The following is a 20,410-nucleotide window of genomic DNA, read 5'->3' as shown; positions in this document are numbered from 1 at the left end:
CAACGTACACATACCGGTCGGGATGCGGACGCTCCGAGTTGGGTCTCTGGCCAGTTAGGACTGCGCATTCAGGTCATGTGTTGTAAAGAGGGTTGTTTGGTGGATCCTCTTTGCTTCATCTTCGCCACGGAGAAAGAAAAAACAACTGCTCCAAATGCAGCTCTCTACTGGTGTGCTAGAGTCACTGGCAGCCAATGATCCATACATGTCCAGATGTACACTAGCGACAGAAAGCGTGGCGCTCCCTCCGGCGACGGAGACGTGAATGAGCGCTTCTCCTTAGCGCACGGTTTATATAGGCCTTATACGTAATAGTAGACACACGTCAATCGAATGCTGCATCTAATCCGACAACATAGGCTATGTAGTAGCAACTGCTGTCAAGCAAAACTTCATGAAGCACGCTGATATTAGCTTTTCATATATCAATTCGCTGTGCGTAAAAACAGGACCTTTGGTCACTCGCTCTACTTGGACATCCTGAAACGAGTAACCTACAGTTGTTCAGGAAAACACTACAATATCTGGGATGTCGAAGGCCATGCAGACTATAGGCTATTTTCCATACTCAGACAGTGTTGAAAAAATTACTTTGCAGCTCTTGGGCGAATGAACACAGCGAGACCGGGAATTGTACAACACGGTGAAAACTACATAGAAAAGAAAGCTGTCACCCCAAAAAATAAGCTAAACATTCCAGATGAAAACAAGCACTAAAACTCCCCCAATCCGCCAGCTGTTTACAGTCAACTCGTGCAATTTTTTTCCGACCTGTTGCTGGCTTAGCCTATATTTCCTACCTATGCATTTATTTATTTATTTATTTATGTATTTCTTTATTTTGCTTTCAAACGGAGGAAGCAAATATTCAAAGGGGTTGGAACGTCTACGTACTAGGGAGCAGGCACGCACAGACAGACAGCCTGAAAAAAAAAAAAGTTTCACTGGCTGATGGAGAGAAAAGCTTACGGCACCTGGTATTCCCAGGCGGTCTCCCATCCAAGTACTAACCAGGCCCGACGCTGCTTAGCTTCCGAGATCGGACGAGATCGGGCGTGTTCAGCGTGGTATGGCCGTAAGCGGAAGCAACCGGCCAAAGTAACCTACTTAAAGCTCCCTAACCCGGGTTGGAGACGCGTGTGTTGTGAAAGGTGAGGTACGCTACATTGTGTTCAAGAAAACAAAGGCGCATTTTCCGCGTGGAGTTCAACTTTGAAAGTGAAGAATACAACAAATGGCATTTAAAACTTGGTAACATTTCCAATAACTGTTCCTTCTTTATCCTAAAAACGATGGGTACTGACAGAAGAGTTTGGTTAGGCAAGTGCACATACTTTACTCACAGTACAACATACATAGGGCAGCTTTATCTCTGATTAAAACGCTCACAGATTTGTTTAGAAGCTAAATAAATTGTAATGGTGACATAGCATGGCAAAAACCACTTGGTGTGTACACCATTTGAAACTACCACAAGTAAATTAGAAAATGTCACTGGAGTAAAAAAAAGCTCAGCTTTTCAAACAAAGATGATACTCAAAGCTAAGGAGAGAAATCAGTGTCTGGCCATGCATGAGAATATAAAACCACTAAGTATTTGATGGGATATAAAAAAAAAAAAATCCGTTTTTCTAAGCAGAGCGAAAACACAGGGGACGTTTCATTGGAGAGAACAGCCCTAATTTACAATTCATAAAATATGAGCTTCGTTTTAGAAACTTAGCCTCTCAATGAAAACAACGTACACATACCGGTCGGGATGCGGACGCTCCGAGTTGGGTCTCTGGCCAGTTAGGACTGCGCATTCAGGTCATGTGTTGTAAAGAGGGTTGTTTCGTGGATCCTCTTTGCTTCATCTTCGCCACGGAGAAAGAAAAAACAACTGCTCCTAATAAAGTTCTCTACTGGTGTGCTAGAGTCACTGGCAGCCAATGATCCATACATGTCCAGATGTACACTAGCGACAGAAAGCGTGGCGCTCCCTCCGGCGACGGAGACGTGAATGAGCGCTTCTCCTTAGCGCACGGTTTATATAGGCCTTATACGTAATAGTAGACACACGTCAATCGAATGCTGCATCTAATCCGACAACATAGGCTATGTAGTAGCAACTGCTGTCAAGCAAAACTTCATGAAGCACGCTGATATTAGCTTTTCATATATCAATTCGCTGTGCGTAAAAACAGGACCTTTGGTCACTCGCTCTACTTGGACATCCTGAAACGAGTAACATACAGTTGTTCAGGAAAACACTACAATATCTGGGATGTCGAAGGCCATGCAGACTATAGGCTATTTTCCATACTCAGACAGTGTTGAAAAAATTACTTTGCAGCTCTTGGGCGAATGAACACAGCGAGACCGGGAATTGTACAACACGGTGAAAACTACATCGAAAACAAAGCTGTCACCCCAAAAAATAAGCTAAACATTCCAGATGAAAACAAACACTAAAACTCCCCCAATCCGCCAGCTGTTTACAGTCAACTCGTGCAATTTTTTCCGACCTGTTGCTGGCTTAGCCTATATTTCCTACCTATGTATTTATTTATTTATTTATTTATGTATTTCTTTATTTTGCTTTCAAACGGAGGAAGCAAATATTCAAAGGGGTTGGAACGTCTACGTACTAGGGAGCAGGCACGCACAGACAGACAGCCTGAAAAAAAAAAAAAGTTTCACTGGCTGATGGAGAGAAAAGCTTACGGCACCTGGTATTCCCAGGCGGTCTCCCATCCAAGTACTAACCAGGCCCGACGCTGCTTAGCTTCCGAGATCGGACGAGATCGGGCGTGTTCAGCGTGGTATGGCCGTAAGCGAAAGCAACCGGCCAAAGTAACCTACTTAAAGCTCCCTAACCCGGGTTGGAGACGCGTGTGTTGTGAAAGGTGAGGTACGCTACATTGTGTTCAAGAAAACAAGGGCGCATTTTCCGCGTGGAGTTCAACTTTGAAAGTGAAGAATACAACAAATGGCATTTAAAACTTGGTAACATTTCCAATAACTGTTCCTTCTTTATCCTAAAAACGATGGGTACTGACAGAAGAGTTTGGTTAGGCAAGTGCACATACTTTACTCACAGTACAACATACATAGGGCAGCTTTATCTCTGATTAAAACGCTCACAGATTTGTTTAGAAGCTAAATAAATTGTAATGGTGACATAGCATGGCAAAAACCACTTGGTGTGTACACCATTTGAAACTACCACAAGTAAATTAGAAAATGTCACTGGAGTAAAAAAAAAGCTCAGCTTTTCAAACAAAGATGATACTCAAAGCTAAGGAGAGAAATCAGTGTCTGGCCATGCATGAGAATATAAAACCACTAAGTATTTGATGGGATATAAAAAAAAAAAAAATCCGTTTTTCTAAGCAGAGCGAAAACACAGGGGACGTTTCATTGGAGAGAACAGCCCTAATTTACAATTCATAAAATATGAGCTTCGTTTTAGAAACTTAGCCTCTCAATGAAAACAACGTACACATACCGGTCGGGATGCGGACGCTCCGAGTTGGGTCTCTGGCCAGTTAGGACTGCGCATTCAGGTCATGTGTTGTAAAGAGGGTTGTTTCGTGGATCCTCTTTGCTTCATCTTCGCCACGGAGAAAGAAAAAACAACTGCTCCAAATGCAGTTCTCTACTGGTGTGCTAGAGTCACTGGCAGCCAATGATCCATACATGTCCAGATGTACACTAGCGACAGAAAGCGTGGCGCTCCCTCCGGCGACGAAGACGTGAGTGAGCGCTTCTCCTTAGCGCACGGTTTATATAGGCCTTATACGTAATAGTAGACACACGTCAATCGAATGCTGCATCTAATCCGACAACATAGGCTATGTAGTAGCAACTGCTGTCAAGCAAAACTTCATGAAGCACGCTGATATTAGCTTTTCATATATCAATTCGCTGTGCGTAAAAACAGGACCTTTGGTCACTCGCTCTACTTGGACATCCTGAAACGAGTAACATACAGTTGTTCAGGAAAACACTACAATATCTGGGATGTCGAAGGCCATGCAGACTATAGGCTATTTTCCATACTCAGACAGTGTTGAAAAAATTACTTTGCAGCTCTTGGGCGAATGAACACAGCGAGACCGGGAATTGTACAACACGGTGAAAACTACATCGAAAACAAAGCTGTCACCCCAAAAAATAAGCTAAACATTCCAGATGAAAACAAACACTAAAACTCCCCCAATCCGCCAGCTGTTTACAGTCAACTCGTGCAATTTTTTCCGACCTGTTGCTGGCTTAGCCTATATTTCCTACCTATGTATTTATTTATTTATTTATTTATGTATTTCTTTATTTTGCTTTCAAACGGAGGAAGCAAATATTCAAAGGGGTTGGAACGTCTACGTACTAGGGAGCAGGCACGCACAGACAGACAGCCTGAAAAAAAAAAAAAGTTTCACTGGCTGATGGAGAGAAAAGCTTACGGCACCTGGTATTCCCAGGCGGTCTCCCATCCAAGTACTAACCAGGCCCGACGCTGCTTAGCTTCCGAGATCGGACGAGATCGGGCGTGTTCAGCGTGGTATGGCCGTAAGCGAAAGCAACCGGCCAAAGTAACCTACTTAAAGCTCCCTCACCCGGGTTGGAGACGCGTGTGTTGTGAAAGGTGAGGTACGCTACATTGTGTTCAAGAAAACAAGGGCGCATTTTCCGCGTGGAGTTCAACTTTGAAAGTGAAGAATACAACAAATGGCATTTAAAACTTGGTAACATTTCCAATAACTGTTCCTTCTTTATCCTAAAAACGATGGGTACTGACAGAAGAGTTTGGTTAGGCAAGTGCACATACTTTACTCACAGTACAACATACATAGGGCAGCTTTATCTCTGATTAAAACGCTCACAGATTTGTTTAGAAGCTAAATAAATTGTAATGGTGACATAGCATGGCAAAAACCACTTGGTGTGTACACCATTTGAAACTACCACAAGTAAATTAGAAAATGTCACTGGAGTAAAAAAAAGCTCAGCTTTTCAAACAAAGATGATACTCAAAGCTAAGGAGAGAAATCAGTGTCTGGCCATGCATGAGAATATAAAACCACTAAGTATTTGATGGGATATAAAAAAAAAAAAATCCGTTTTTCTAAGCAGAGCGAAAACACAGGGGACGTTTCATTGGAGAGAACAGCCCTAATTTACAATTCATAAAATATGAGCTTCGTTTTAGAAACTTAGCCTCTCAATGAAAACAACGTACACATACCGGTCGGGATGCGGACGCTCCGAGTTGGGTCTCTGGCCAGTTAGGACTGCGCATTCAGGTCATGTGTTGTAAAGAGGGTTGTTTCGTGGATCCTCTTTGCTTCATCTTCGCCACGGAGAAAGAAAAAACAACTGCTCCTAATAAAGTTCTCTACTGGTGTGCTAGAGTCACTGGCAGCCAATGATCCATACATGTCCAGATGTACACTAGCGACAGAAAGCGTGGCGCTCCCTCCGGCGACGGAGACGTGAATGAGCGCTTCTCCTTAGCGCACGGTTTATATAGGCCTTATACGTAATAGTAGACACACGTCAATCGAATGCTGCATCTAATCCGACAACATAGGCTATGTAGTAGCAACTGCTGTCAAGCAAAACTTCATGAAGCACGCTGATATTAGCTTTTCATATATCAATTCGCTGTGCGTAAAAACAGGACCTTTGGTCACTCGCTCTACTTGGACATCCTGAAACGAGTAACATACAGTTGTTCAGGAAAACACTACAATATCTGGGATGTCGAAGGCCATGCAGACTATAGGCTATTTTCCATACTCAGACAGTGTTGAAAAAATTACTTTGCAGCTCTTGGGCGAATGAACACAGCGAGACCGGGAATTGTACAACACGGTGAAAACTACATCGAAAACAAAGCTGTCACCCCAAAAAATAAGCTAAACATTCCAGATGAAAACAAACACTAAAACTCCCCCAATCCGCCAGCTGTTTACAGTCAACTCGTGCAATTTTTTCCGACCTGTTGCTGGCTTAGCCTATATTTCCTACCTATGTATTTATTTATTTATTTATTTATGTATTTCTTTATTTTGCTTTCAAACGGAGGAAGCAAATATTCAAAGGGGTTGGAACGTCTACGTACTAGGGAGCAGGCACGCACAGACAGACAGCCTGAAAAAAAAAAAAAGTTTCACTGGCTGATGGAGAGAAAAGCTTACGGCACCTGGTATTCCCAGGCGGTCTCCCATCCAAGTACTAACCAGGCCCGACGCTGCTTAGCTTCCGAGATCGGACGAGATCGGGCGTGTTCAGCGTGGTATGGCCGTAAGCGAAAGCAACCGGCCAAAGTAACCTACTTAAAGCTCCCTAACCCGGGTTGGAGACGCGTGTGTTGTGAAAGGTGAGGTACGCTACATTGTGTTCAAGAAAACAAGGGCGCATTTTCCGCGTGGAGTTCAACTTTGAAAGTGAAGAATACAACAAATGGCATTTAAAACTTGGTAACATTTCCAATAACTGTTCCTTCTTTATCCTAAAAACGATGGGTACTGACAGAAGAGTTTGGTTAGGCAAGTGCACATACTTTACTCACAGTACAACATACATAGGGCAGCTTTATCTCTGATTAAAACGCTCACAGATTTGTTTAGAAGCTAAATAAATTGTAATGGTGACATAGCATGGCAAAAACCACTTGGTGTGTACACCATTTGAAACTACCACAAGTAAATTAGAAAATGTCACTGGAGTAAAAAAAAAGCTCAGCTTTTCAAACAAAGATGATACTCAAAGCTAAGGAGAGAAATCAGTGTCTGGCCATGCATGAGAATATAAAACCACTAAGTATTTGATGGGATATAAAAAAAAAAAAAATCCGTTTTTCTAAGCAGAGCGAAAACACAGGGGACGTTTCATTGGAGAGAACAGCCCTAATTTACAATTCATAAAATATGAGCTTCGTTTTAGAAACTTAGCCTCTCAATGAAAACAACGTACACATACCGGTCGGGATGCGGACGCTCCGAGTTGGGTCTCTGGCCAGTTAGGACTGCGCATTCAGGTCATGTGTTGTAAAGAGGGTTGTTTCGTGGATCCTCTTTGCTTCATCTTCGCCACGGAGAAAGAAAAAACAACTGCTCCAAATGCAGTTCTCTACTGGTGTGCTAGAGTCACTGGCAGCCAATGATCCATACATGTCCAGATGTACACTAGCGACAGAAAGCGTGGCGCTCCCTCCGGCGACGGAGACGTGAGTGAGCGCTTCTCCTTAGCGCACGGTTTATATAGGCCTTATACGTAATAGTAGACACACGTCAATCGAATGCTGCATCTAATCCGACAACATAGGCTATGTAGTAGCAACTGCTGTCAAGCAAAACTTCATGAAGCACGCTGATATTAGCTTTTCATATATCAATTCGCTGTGCGTAAAAACAGGACCTTTGGTCACTCGCTCTACTTGGACATCCTGAAACGAGTAACATACAGTTGTTCAGGAAAACACTACAATATCTGGGATGTCGAAGGCCATGCAGACTATAGGCTATTTTCCATACTCAGACAGTGTTGAAAAAATTACTTTGCAGCTCTTGGGCGAATGAACACAGCGAGACCGGGAATTGTACAACACGGTGAAAACTACATCGAAAACAAAGCTGTCACCCCAAAAAATAAGCTAAACATTCCAGATGAAAACAAACACTAAAACTCCCCCAATCCGCCAGCTGTTTACAGTCAACTCGTGCAATTTTTTCCGACCTGTTGCTGGCTTAGCCTATATTTCCTACCTATGTATTTATTTATTTATTTATTTATGTATTTCTTTATTTTGCTTTCAAACGGAGGAAGCACATATTCAAAGGGGTTGGAACGTCTACGTACTAGGGAGCAGGCACGCACAGACAGACAGCCTGAAAAAAAAAAAAAGTTTCACTGGCTGATGGAGAGAAAAGCTTACGGCACCTGGTATTCCCAGGCGGTCTCCCATCCAAGTACTAACCAGGCCCGACGCTGCTTAGCTTCCGAGATCGGACGAGATCGGGCGTGTTCAGCGTGGTATGGCCGTAAGCGAAAGCAACCGGCCAAAGTAACCTACTTAAAGCTCCCTCACCCGGGTTGGAGACGCGTGTGTTGTGAAAGGTGAGGTACGCTACATTGTGTTCAAGAAAACAAGGGCGCATTTTCCGCGTGGAGTTCAACTTTGAAAGTGAAGAATACAACAAATGGCATTTAAAACTAGGTAACATTTCCAATAACTGTTCCTTCTTTATCCTAAAAACGATGGGTACTGACAGAAGAGTTTGGTTAGGCAAGTGCACATACTTTACTCACAGTACAACATACATAGGGCAGCTTTATCTCTGATTAAAACGCTCACAGATTTGTTTAGAAGCTAAATAAATTGTAATGGTGACATAGCATGGCAAAAACCACTTGGTGTGTACACCATTTGAAACTACCACAAGTAAATTAGAAAATGTCACTGGAGTAAAAAAAAGCTCAGCTTTTCAAACAAAGATGATACTCAAAGCTAAGGAGAGAAATCAGTGTCTGGCCATGCATGAGAATATAAAACCACTAAGTATTTGATGGGATATAAAAAAAAAAAAATCCGTTTTTCTAAGCAGAGCGAAAACACAGGGGACGTTTCATTGGAGAGAACAGCCCTAATTTACAATTCATAAAATATGAGCTTCGTTTTAGAAACTTAGCCTCTCAATGAAAACAACGTACACATACCGGTCGGGATGCGGACGCTCCGAGTTGGGTCTCTGGCCAGTTAGGACTGCGCATTCAGGTCATGTGTTGTAAAGAGGGTTGTTTCGTGGATCCTCTTTGCTTCATCTTCGCCACGGAGAAAGAAAAAACAACTGCTCCTAATAAAGTTCTCTACTGGTGTGCTAGAGTCACTGGCAGCCAATGATCCATACATGTCCAGATGTACACTAGCGACAGAAAGCGTGGCGCTCCCTCCGGCGACGGAGACGTGAATGAGCGCTTCTCCTTAGCGCACGGTTTATATAGGCCTTATACGTAATAGTAGACACACGTCAATCGAATGCTGCATCTAATCCGACAACATAGGCTATGTAGTAGCAACTGCTGTCAAGCAAAACTTCATGAAGCACGCTGATATTAGCTTTTCATATATCAATTCGCTGTGCGTAAAAACAGGACCTTTGGTCACTCGCTCTACTTGGACATCCTGAAACGAGTAACATACAGTTGTTCAGGAAAACACTACAATATCTGGGATGTCGAAGGCCATGCAGACTATAGGCTATTTTCCATACTCAGACAGTGTTGAAAAAATTACTTTGCAGCTCTTGGGCGAATGAACACAGCGAGACCGGGAATTGTACAACACGGTGAAAACTACATCGAAAACAAAGCTGTCACCCCAAAAAATAAGCTAAACATTCCAGATGAAAACAAACACTAAAACTCCCCCAATCCGCCAGCTGTTTACAGTCAACTCGTGCAATTTTTTCCGACCTGTTGCTGGCTTAGCCTATATTTCCTACCTATGTATTTATTTATTTATTTATTTATGTATTTCTTTATTTTGCTTTCAAACGGAGGAAGCAAATATTCAAAGGGGTTGGAACGTCTACGTACTAGGGAGCAGGCACGCACAGACAGACAGCCTGAAAAAAAAAAAAAGTTTCACTGGCTGATGGAGAGAAAAGCTTACGGCACCTGGTATTCCCAGGCGGTCTCCCATCCAAGTACTAACCAGGCCCGACGCTGCTTAGCTTCCGAGATCGGACGAGATCGGGCGTGTTCAGCGTGGTATGGCCGTAAGCGAAAGCAACCGGCCAAAGTAACCTACTTAAAGCTCCCTAACCCGGGTTGGAGACGCGTGTGTTGTGAAAGGTGAGGTACGCTACATTGTGTTCAAGAAAACAAGGGCGCATTTTCCGCGTGGAGTTCAACTTTGAAAGTGAAGAATACAACAAATGGCATTTAAAACTTGGTAACATTTCCAATAACTGTTCCTTCTTTATCCTAAAAACGATGGGTACTGACAGAAGAGTTTGGTTAGGCAAGTGCACATACTTTACTCACAGTACAACATACATAGGGCAGCTTTATCTCTGATTAAAACGCTCACAGATTTGTTTAGAAGCTAAATAAATTGTAATGGTGACATAGCATGGCAAAAACCACTTGGTGTGTACACCATTTGAAACTACCACAAGTAAATTAGAAAATGTCACTGGAGTAAAAAAAAAGCTCAGCTTTTCAAACAAAGATGATACTCAAAGCTAAGGAGAGAAATCAGTGTCTGGCCATGCATGAGAATATAAAACCACTAAGTATTTGATGGGATATAAAAAAAAAAAAATCCGTTTTTCTAAGCAGAGCGAAAACACAGGGGACGTTTCATTGGAGAGAACAGCCCTAATTTACAATTCATAAAATATGAGCTTCGTTTTAGAAACTTAGCCTCTCAATGAAAACAACGTACACATACCGGTCGGGATGCGGACGCTCCGAGTTGGGTCTCTGGCCAGTTAGGACTGCGCATTCAGGTCATGTGTTGTAAAGAGGGTTGTTTCGTGGATCCTCTTTGCTTCATCTTCGCCACGGAGAAAGAAAAAACAACTGCTCCAAATGCAGTTCTCTACTGGTGTGCTAGAGTCACTGGCAGCCAATGATCCATACATGTCCAGATGTACACTAGCGACAGAAAGCGTGGCGCTCCCTCCGGCGACGGAGACGTGAGTGAGCGCTTCTCCTTAGCGCACGGTTTATATAGGCCTTATACGTAATAGTAGACACACGTCAATCGAATGCTGCATCTAATCCGACAACATAGGCTATGTAGTAGCAACTGCTGTCAAGCAAAACTTCATGAAGCACGCTGATATTAGCTTTTCATATATCAATTCGCTGTGCGTAAAAACAGGACCTTTGGTCACTCGCTCTACTTGGACATCCTGAAACGAGTAACATACAGTTGTTCAGGAAAACACTACAATATCTGGGATGTCGAAGGCCATGCAGACTATAGGCTATTTTCCATACTCAGACAGTGTTGAAAAAATTACTTTGCAGCTCTTGGGCGAATGAACACAGCGAGACCGGGAATTGTACAACACGGTGAAAACTACATCGAAAACAAAGCTGTCACCCCAAAAAATAAGCTAAACATTCCAGATGAAAACAAACACTAAAACTCCCCCAATCCGCCAGCTGTTTACAGTCAACTCGTGCAATTTTTTCCGACCTGTTGCTGGCTTAGCCTATATTTCCTACCTATGTATTTATTTATTTATTTATTTATGTATTTCTTTATTTTGCTTTCAAACGGAGGAAGCACATATTCAAAGGGGTTGGAACGTCTACGTACTAGGGAGCAGGCACGCACAGACAGACAGCCTGAAAAAAAAAAAAAGTTTCACTGGCTGATGGAGAGAAAAGCTTACGGCACCTGGTATTCCCAGGCGGTCTCCCATCCAAGTACTAACCAGGCCCGACGCTGCTTAGCTTCCGAGATCGGACGAGATCGGGCGTGTTCAGCGTGGTATGGCCGTAAGCGAAAGCAACCGGCCAAAGTAACCTACTTAAAGCTCCCTCACCCGGGTTGGAGACGCGTGTGTTGTGAAAGGTGAGGTACGCTACATTGTGTTCAAGAAAACAAGGGCGCATTTTCCGCGTGGAGTTCAACTTTGAAAGTGAAGAATACAACAAATGGCATTTAAAACTTGGTAACATTTCCAATAACTGTTCCTTCTTTATCCTAAAAACGATGGGTACTGACAGAAGAGTTTGGTTAGGCAAGTGCACATACTTTACTCACAGTACAACATACATAGGGCAGCTTTATCTCTGATTAAAACGCTCACAGATTTGTTTAGAAGCTAAATAAATTGTAATGGTGACATAGCATGGCAAAAACCACTTGGTGTGTACACCATTTGAAACTACCACAAGTAAATTAGAAAATGTCACTGGAGTAAAAAAAAGCTCAGCTTTTCAAACAAAGATGATACTCAAAGCTAAGGAGAGAAATCAGTGTCTGGCCATGCATGAGAATATAAAACCACTAAGTATTTGATGGGATATAAAAAAAAAAAATCCGCCTTCTAAGCAGAGCGAAAACACAGGGGACGTTTCATTGGAGAGAACAGCCCTAATTTACAATTCATAAAATATGAGCTTCGTTTTAGAAACTTAGCCTCTCAATGAAAACAACGTACACATACCGGTCGGGATGCGGACGCTCCGAGTTGGGTCTCTGGCCAGTTAGGACTGCGCATTCAGGTCATGTGTTGTAAAGAGGGTTGTTTCGTGGATCCTCTTTGCTTCATCTTCGCCACGGAGAAAGAAAAAACAACTGCTCCAAATGCAGCTCTCTACTGGTGTGCTAGAGTCACTGGCAGCCAATGATCCATACATGTCCAGATGTACACTAGCGACAGAAAGCGTGGCGCTCCCTCCGGCGACGGAGACGTGAATGAGCGCTTCTCCTTAGCGCACGGTTTATATAGGCCTTATACGTAATAGTAGACACACGTCAATCGAATGCTGCATCTAATCCGACAACATAGGCTATGTAGTAGCAACTGCTGTCAAGCAAAACTTCATGAAGCACGCTGATATTAGCTTTTCATATATCAATTCGCTGTGCGTAAAAACAGGAACTTTGGTCACTCGCTCTACTTGGACATCCTGAAACGAGTAACCTACAGTTGTTCAGGAAAACACTACAATATCTGGGATGTCGAAGGCCATGCAGACTATAGGCTATTTTCCATACTCAGACAGTGTTGAAAAAATTACTTTGCAGCTCTTGGGCGAATGAACACAGCGAGACCGGGAATTGTACAACACGGTGAAAACTACATAGAAAAGAAAGCTGTCACCCCAAAAAATAAGCTAAACATTCCAGATGAAAACAAGCACTAAAACTCCCCCAATCCGCCAGCTGTTTACAGTCAACTCGTGCAATTTTTTTCCGACCTGTTGCTGGCTTAGCCTATATTTCCTACCTATGCATTTATTTATTTATTTATTTATGTATTTCTTTATTTTGCTTTCAAACGGAGGAAGCAAATATTCAAAGGGGTTGGAACGTCTACGTACTAGGGAGCAGGCACGCACAGACAGACAGCCTGAAAAAAAAAAAAGTTTCACTGGCTGATGGAGAGAAAAGCTTACGGCACCTGGTATTCCCAGGCGGTCTCCCATCCAAGTACTAACCAGGCCCGACGCTGCTTAGCTTCCGAAATCGGACGAGATCGGGCGTGTTCAGCGTGGTATGGCCGTAAGTGAAAGCAACCGGCCAAAGTAACCTACTTAAAGCTCCCTAACCCGGGTTGGAGACGCGTGTGTTGTGAAAGGTGAGGTACGCTACATTGTGTTCAAGAAAACAAAGGCGCATTTTCCGCGTGGAGTTCAACTTTGAAAGTGAAGAATACAACAAATGGCATTTAAAACTTGGTAACATTTCCAATAACTGTTCCTTCTTTATCCTAAAAACGATGGGTACTGACAGAAGAGTTTGGTTAGGCAAGTGCACATACTTTACTCACAGTACAACATACATAGGGCAGCTTTATCTCTGATTAAAACGCTCACAGATTTGTTTAGAAGCTAAATAAATTGTAATGGTGACATAGCATGGCAAAAACCACTTGGTGTGTACACCATTTGAAACTACCACAAGTAAATTAGAAAATGTCACTGGAGTAAAAAAAAGCTCAGCTTTTCAAACAAAGATGATACTCAAAGCTAAGGAGAGAAATCAGTGTCTGGCCATGCATGAGAATATAAAACCACTAAGTATTTGATGGGATATAAAAAAAAAAAAATCCGTTTTTCTAAGCAGAGCGAAAACACAGGGGACGTTTCATTGGAGAGAACAGCCCTAATTTACAATTCACAAAATATGAGCTTCGTTTTAGAAACTTAGCCTCTCAATGAAAACAACGTACACATACCGGTCGGGATGCGGACGCTCCGAGTTGGGTCTCTGGCCAGTTAGGACTGCGCATTCAGGTCATGTGTTGTAAAGAGGGTTGTTTCGTGGATCCTCTTTGCTTCATCTTCGCCACGGAGAAAGAAAAAACAACTGCTCCTAATAAAGTTCTCTACTGGTGTGCTAGAGTCACTGGCAGCCAATGATCCATACATGTCCAGATGTACACTAGCGACAGAAAGCGTGGCGCTCCCTCCGGCGACGGAGACGTGAATGAGCGCTTCTCCTTAGCGCACGGTTTATATAGGCCTTATACGTAATAGTAGACACACGTCAATCGAATGCTGCATCTAATCCGACAACATAGGCTATGTAGTAGCAACTGCTGTCAAGCAAAACTTCATGAAGCACGCTGATATTAGCTTTTCATATATCAATTCGCTGTGCGTAAAAACAGGACCTTTGGTCACTCGCTCTACTTGGACATCCTGAAACGAGTAACCTACAGTTGTTCAGGAAAACACTACAATATCTGGGATGTCGAAGGCCATGCAGACTATAGGCTATTTTCCATACTCAGACAGTGTTGAAAAAATTACTTTGCAGCTCTTGGGCGAATGAACACAGCGAGACCGGGAATTGTACAACACGGTGAAAACTACATCGAAAACAAAGCTGTCACCCCAAAAAATAAGCTAAACATTCCAGATGAAAACAAACACTAAAACTCCCCCAATCCGCCAGCTGTTTACAGTCAACTCGTGCAATTTTTTCCGACCTGTTGCTGGCTTAGCCTATATTTCCTACCTATGTATTTATTTATTTATTTATTTATGTATTTCTTTATTTTGCTTTCAAACGGAGGAAGCAAATATTCAAAGGGATTGGAACGTCTACGTACTAGGGAGCAGGCACGCACAGACAGACAGCCTGAAAAAAAAAAAAAGTTTCACTGGCTGATGGAGAGAAAAGCTTACGGCACCTGGTATTCCCAGGCGGTCTCCCATCCAAGTACTAACCAGGCCCGACGCTGCTTAGCTTCCGAGATCGGACGAGATCGAGCGTGTTCAGCGTGGTATGGCCGTAAGCGAAAGCAACCGGCCAAAGTAACCTACTTAAAGCTCCCTAACCCGGGTTGGAGACGCGTGTGTTGTGAAAGGTGAGGTACGCTACATTGTGTTCAAGAAAACAAGGGCGCATTTTCCGCGTGGAGTTCAACTTTGAAAGTGAAGAATACAACAAATGGCATTTAAAACTTGGTAACATTTCCAATAACTGTTCCTTCTTTATCCTAAAAACGATGGGTACTGACAGAAGAGTTTGGTTAGGCAAGTGCACATACTTTACTCACAGTACAACATACATAGGGCAGCTTTATCTCTGATTAAAACGCTCACAGATTTGTTTAGAAGCTAAATAAATTGTAATGGTGACATAGCATGGCAAAAACCACTTGGTGTGTACACCATTTGAAACTACCACAAGTAAATTAGAAAATGTCACTGGAGTAAAAAAAAGCTCAGCTTTTCAAACAAAGATGATACTCAAAGCTAAGGAGAGAAATCAGTGTCTGGCCATGCATGAGAATATAAAACCACTAAGTATTTGATGGGATATATATAAAAAAAAAAATCCGTTTTTCTAAGCAGAGCGAAAACACAGGGGACGTTTCATTGGAGAGAACAGCCCTAATTTACAATTCATAAAATATGAGCTTCGTTTTAGAAACTTAGCCTCTCAATGAAAACAACGTACACATACCGGTCGGGATGCGGACGCTCCGAGTTGGGTCTCTGGCCAGTTAGGACTGCGCATTCAGGTCATGTGTTGTAAAGAGGGTTGTTTCGTGGATCCTCTTTGCTTCATCTTCGCCACGGAGAAAGAAAAAACAACTGCTCCAAATGCAGCTCTCTACTGGTGTGCTAGAGTCACTGGCAGCCAATGATCCATACATGTCCAGATGTACACTAGCGACAGAAAGCGTGGCGCTCCCTCCGGCGACGGAGACGTGAATGAGCGCTTCTCCTTAGCGCACGGTTTATATAGGCCTTATACGTAATAGTAGACACACGTCAATCGAATGCTGCATCTAATCCGACAACATAGGCTATGTAGTAGCAACTGCTGTCAAGCAAAACTTCATGAAGCACGCTGATATTAGCTTTTCATATATCAATTCGCTGTGCGTAAAAACAGGACCTTTGGTCACTCGCTCTACTTGGACATCCTGAAACGAGTAACATACAGTTGTTCAGGAAAACACTACAATATCTGGGATGTCGAAGGCCATGCAGACTATAGGCTATTTTCCATACTCAGACAGTGTTGAAAAAATTACTTTGCAGCTCTTGGGCGAATGAACACAGCGAGACCGGGAATTGTACAACACGGTGAAAACTACATCGAAAACAAAGCTGTCACCCCAAAAAATAAGCTAAACATTCCAGATGAAAACAAACACTAAAACTCCCCCAATCCGCCAGCTGTTTACAGTCAACTCGTGCAATTTTTTCCGACCTGTTGCTGGCTTAGCCTATATTTCCTACCTATGTATTTATTTATTTATTTATTTATGTATTTCTTTATTTTGCTTTCAAACGGAGGAAGCAAATATTCAAAGGGGTTGGAACGTCTACGTACTAGGGAGCAGGCACGCACAGACAGACAGCCTGAAAAAAAAAAAAAGTTTCACTGGCTGATGGAGAGAAAAGCTTACGGCACCTGGTATTCCCAGGCGGTCTCCCATCCAAGTACTAACCAGGCCCGACGCTGCTTAGCTTCCGAGATCGGACGAGATCGGGCGTGTTCAGCGTGGTATGGCCGTAAGCGAAAGCAACCGGCCAAAGTAACCTACTTAAAGCTCCCTAACCCGGGTTGGAGACGCGTGTGTTGTGAAAGGTGAGGTACGCTACATTGTGTTCAAGAAAACAAGGGCGCATTTTCCGCGTGGAGTTCAACTTTGAAAGTGAAGAATACAACAAATGGCATTTAAAACTTGGTAACATTTCCAATAACTGTTCCTTCTTTATCCTAAAAACGATGGGTACTGACAGAAGAGTTTGGTTAGGCAAGTGCACATACTTTACTCACAGTACAACATACATAGGGCAGCTTTATCTCTGATTAAAACGCTCACAGATTTGTTTAGAAGCTAAATAAATTGTAATGGTGACATAGCATGGCAAAAACCACTTGGTGTGTACACCATTTGAAACTACCACAAGTAAATTAGAAAATGTCACTGGAGTAAAAAAAAAGCTCAGCTTTTCAAACAAAGATGATACTCAAAGCTAAGGAGAGAAATCAGTGTCTGGCCATGCATGAGAATATAAAACCACTAAGTATTTGATGGGATATAAAAAAAAAAAAAATCCGTTTTTCTAAGCAGAGCGAAAACACAGGGGACGTTTCATTGGAGAGAACAGCCCTAATTTACAATTCATAAAATATGAGCTTCGTTTTAGAAACTTAGCCTCTCAATGAAAACAACGTACACATACCGGTCGGGATGCGGACGCTCCGAGTTGGGTCTCTGGCCAGTTAGGACTGCGCATTCAGGTCATGTGTTGTAAAGAGGGTTGTTTCGTGGATCCTCTTTGCTTCATCTTCGCCACGGAGAAAGAAAAAACAACTGCTCCAAATGCAGTTCTCTACTGGTGTGCTAGAGTCACTGGCAGCCAATGATCCATACATGTCCAGATGTACACTAGCGACAGAAAGCGTGGCGCTCCCTCCGGCGACGGAGACGTGAGTGAGCGCTTCTCCTTAGCGCACGGTTTATATAGGCCTTATACGTAATAGTAGACACACGTCAATCGAATGCTGCATCTAATCCGACAACATAGGCTATGTAGTAGCAACTGCTGTCAAGCAAAACTTCATGAAGCACGCTGATATTAGCTTTTCATATATCAATTCGCTGTGCGTAAAAACAGGACCTTTGGTCACTCGCTCTACTTGGACATCCTGAAACGAGTAACATACAGTTGTTCAGGAAAACACTACAATATCTGGGATGTCGAAGGCCATGCAGACTATAGGCTATTTTCCATACTCAGACAGTGTTGAAAAAATTACTTTGCAGCTCTTGGGCGAATGAACACAGCGAGACCGGGAATTGTACAACACGGTGAAAACTACATCGAAAACAAAGCTGTCACCCCAAAAAATAAGCTAAACATTCCAGATGAAAACAAACACTAAAACTCCCCCAATCCGCCAGCTGTTTACAGTCAACTCGTGCAATTTTTTCCGACCTGTTGCTGGCTTAGCCTATATTTCCTACCTATGTATTTATTTATTTATTTATTTATGTATTTCTTTATTTTGCTTTCAAACGGAGGAAGCACATATTCAAAGGGGTTGGAACGTCTACGTACTAGGGAGCAGGCACGCACAGACAGACAGCCTGAAAAAAAAAAAAAGTTTCACTGGCTGATGGAGAGAAAAGCTTACGGCACCTGGTATTCCCAGGCGGTCTCCCATCCAAGTACTAACCAGGCCCGACGCTGCTTAGCTTCCGAGATCGGACGAGATCGGGCGTGTTCAGCGTGGTATGGCCGTAAGCGAAAGCAACCGGCCAAAGTAACCTACTTAAAGCTCCCTCACCCGGGTTGGAGACGCGTGTGTTGTGAAAGGTGAGGTACGCTACATTGTGTTCAAGAAAACAAGGGCGCATTTTCCGCGTGGAGTTCAACTTTGAAAGTGAAGAATACAACAAATGGCATTTAAAACTTGGTAACATTTCCAATAACTGTTCCTTCTTTATCCTAAAAACGATGGGTACTGACAGAAGAGTTTGGTTAGGCAAGTGCACATACTTTACTCACAGTACAACATACATAGGGCAGCTTTATCTCTGATTAAAACGCTCACAGATTTGTTTAGAAGCTAAATAAATTGTAATGGTGACATAGCATGGCAAAAACCACTTGGTGTGTACACCATTTGAAACTACCACAAGTAAATTAGAAAATGTCACTGGAGTAAAAAAAAGCTCAGCTTTTCAAACAAAGATGATACTCAAAGCTAAGGAGAGAAATCAGTGTCTGGCCATGCATGAGAATATAAAACCACTAAGTATTTGATGGGATATAAAAAAAAAAAATCCGCCTTCTAAGCAGAGCGAAAACACAGGGGACGTTTCATTGGAGAGAACAGCCCTAATTTACAATTCATAAAATATGAGCTTCGTTTTAGAAACTTAGCCTCTCAATGAAAACAACGTACACATACCGGTCGGGATGCGGACGCTCCGAGTTGGGTCTCTGGCCAGTTAGGACTGCGCATTCAGGTCATGTGTTGTAAAGAGGGTTGTTTCGTGGATCCTCTTTGCTTCATCTTCGCCACGGAGAAAGAAAAAACAACTGCTCCAAATGCAGCTCTCTACTGGTGTGCTAGAGTCACTGGCAGCCAATGATCCATACATGTCCAGATGTACACTAGCGACAGAAAGCGTGGCGCTCCCTCCGGCGACGGAGACGTGAATGAGCGCTTCTCCTTAGCGCACGGTTTATATAGGCCTTATACGTAATAGTAGACACACGTCAATCGAATGCTGCATCTAATCCGACAACATAGGCTATGTAGTAGCAACTGCTGTCAAGCAAAACTTCATGAAGCACGCTGATATTAGCTTTTCATATATCAATTCGCTGTGCGTAAAAACAGGAACTTTGGTCACTCGCTCTACTTGGACATCCTGAAACGAGTAACCTACAGTTGTTCAGGAAAACACTACAATATCTGGGATGTCGAAGGCCATGCAGACTATAGGCTATTTTCCATACTCAGACAGTGTTGAAAAAATTACTTTGCAGCTCTTGGGCGAATGAACACAGCGAGACCGGGAATTGTACAACACGGTGAAAACTACATAGAAAAGAAAGCTGTCACCCCAAAAAATAAGCTAAACATTCCAGATGAAAACAAGCACTAAAACTCCCCCAATCCGCCAGCTGTTTACAGTCAACTCGTGCAATTTTTTTCCGACCTGTTGCTGGCTTAGCCTATATTTCCTACCTATGCATTTATTTATTTATTTATTTATGTATTTCTTTATTTTGCTTTCAAACGGAGGAAGCAAATATTCAAAGGGGTTGGAACGTCTACGTACTAGGGAGCAGGCACGCACAGACAGACAGCCTGAAAAAAAAAAAAGTTTCACTGGCTGATGGAGAGAAAAGCTTACGGCACCTGGTATTCCCAGGCGGTCTCCCATCCAAGTACTAACCAGGCCCGACGCTGCTTAGCTTCCGAGATCGGACGAGATCGGGCGTGTTCAGCGTGGTATGGCCGTAAGCGAAAGCAACCGGCCAAAGTAACCTACTTAAAGCTCCCTAACCCGGGTTGGAGACGCGTGTGTTGTGAAAGGTGAGGTACGCTACATTGTGTTCAAGAAAACAAAGGCGCATTTTCCGCGTGGAGTTCAACTTTGAAAGTGAAGAATACAACAAATGGCATTTAAAACTTGGTAACATTTCCAATAACTGTTCCTTCTTTATCCTAAAAACGATGGGT

General features: G+C 42.9%; 12 non-coding genes across 12 annotated transcripts; all 12 read right to left on the bottom strand.

The window, feature by feature from the left end:
• Positions 1-962: 962 nt before the first annotated feature.
• LOC134096360 (5S ribosomal RNA) lies at positions 963-1,081 on the bottom strand. The gene has a single exon (XR_009940817.1). It is a non-coding gene; the product is annotated as a 5S ribosomal RNA (ribosomal RNA).
• Positions 1,082-2,699: 1,618 nt separating this feature from the next.
• Positions 2,700-2,818, bottom strand: LOC134096348 (5S ribosomal RNA). The gene has a single exon (XR_009940805.1). It is a non-coding gene; the product is annotated as a 5S ribosomal RNA (ribosomal RNA).
• A 1,620-nt stretch (positions 2,819-4,438) lies between these two features.
• LOC134096335 (5S ribosomal RNA) lies at positions 4,439-4,557 on the bottom strand. Its single transcript, XR_009940793.1, has one exon. It is a non-coding gene; the product is annotated as a 5S ribosomal RNA (ribosomal RNA).
• A 1,618-nt stretch (positions 4,558-6,175) lies between these two features.
• LOC134096323 (5S ribosomal RNA) lies at positions 6,176-6,294 on the bottom strand. The gene has a single exon (XR_009940781.1). It is a non-coding gene; the product is annotated as a 5S ribosomal RNA (ribosomal RNA).
• A 1,620-nt stretch (positions 6,295-7,914) lies between these two features.
• Positions 7,915-8,033, bottom strand: LOC134096311 (5S ribosomal RNA). The gene has a single exon (XR_009940769.1). It is a non-coding gene; the product is annotated as a 5S ribosomal RNA (ribosomal RNA).
• A 1,618-nt stretch (positions 8,034-9,651) lies between these two features.
• LOC134096299 (5S ribosomal RNA) lies at positions 9,652-9,770 on the bottom strand. Its single transcript, XR_009940756.1, has one exon. It is a non-coding gene; the product is annotated as a 5S ribosomal RNA (ribosomal RNA).
• A 1,619-nt stretch (positions 9,771-11,389) lies between these two features.
• Positions 11,390-11,508, bottom strand: LOC134096447 (5S ribosomal RNA). The gene has a single exon (XR_009940893.1). It is a non-coding gene; the product is annotated as a 5S ribosomal RNA (ribosomal RNA).
• A 1,616-nt stretch (positions 11,509-13,124) lies between these two features.
• Positions 13,125-13,243, bottom strand: LOC134096433 (5S ribosomal RNA). The gene has a single exon (XR_009940885.1). It is a non-coding gene; the product is annotated as a 5S ribosomal RNA (ribosomal RNA).
• Positions 13,244-14,861: 1,618 nt separating this feature from the next.
• On the bottom strand, positions 14,862-14,980 carry LOC134096430 (5S ribosomal RNA). The gene has a single exon (XR_009940882.1). It is a non-coding gene; the product is annotated as a 5S ribosomal RNA (ribosomal RNA).
• Positions 14,981-16,600: 1,620 nt separating this feature from the next.
• LOC134096437 (5S ribosomal RNA) lies at positions 16,601-16,719 on the bottom strand. Its single transcript, XR_009940886.1, has one exon. It is a non-coding gene; the product is annotated as a 5S ribosomal RNA (ribosomal RNA).
• Positions 16,720-18,339: 1,620 nt separating this feature from the next.
• On the bottom strand, positions 18,340-18,458 carry LOC134096425 (5S ribosomal RNA). Its single transcript, XR_009940878.1, has one exon. It is a non-coding gene; the product is annotated as a 5S ribosomal RNA (ribosomal RNA).
• Positions 18,459-20,074: 1,616 nt separating this feature from the next.
• Positions 20,075-20,193, bottom strand: LOC134096413 (5S ribosomal RNA). The gene has a single exon (XR_009940867.1). It is a non-coding gene; the product is annotated as a 5S ribosomal RNA (ribosomal RNA).
• Between the last annotated feature and the right edge of the window lie 217 nt (positions 20,194-20,410).

The sequence above is a fragment of the Sardina pilchardus genome, chromosome 11 (genome assembly GCF_963854185.1).
Source record: "Sardina pilchardus chromosome 11, fSarPil1.1, whole genome shotgun sequence".
NCBI lineage: Eukaryota > Metazoa > Chordata > Actinopteri > Clupeiformes > Clupeidae > Sardina > Sardina pilchardus.
This window is presented reverse-complemented; position numbering and strand designations above follow the sequence as displayed.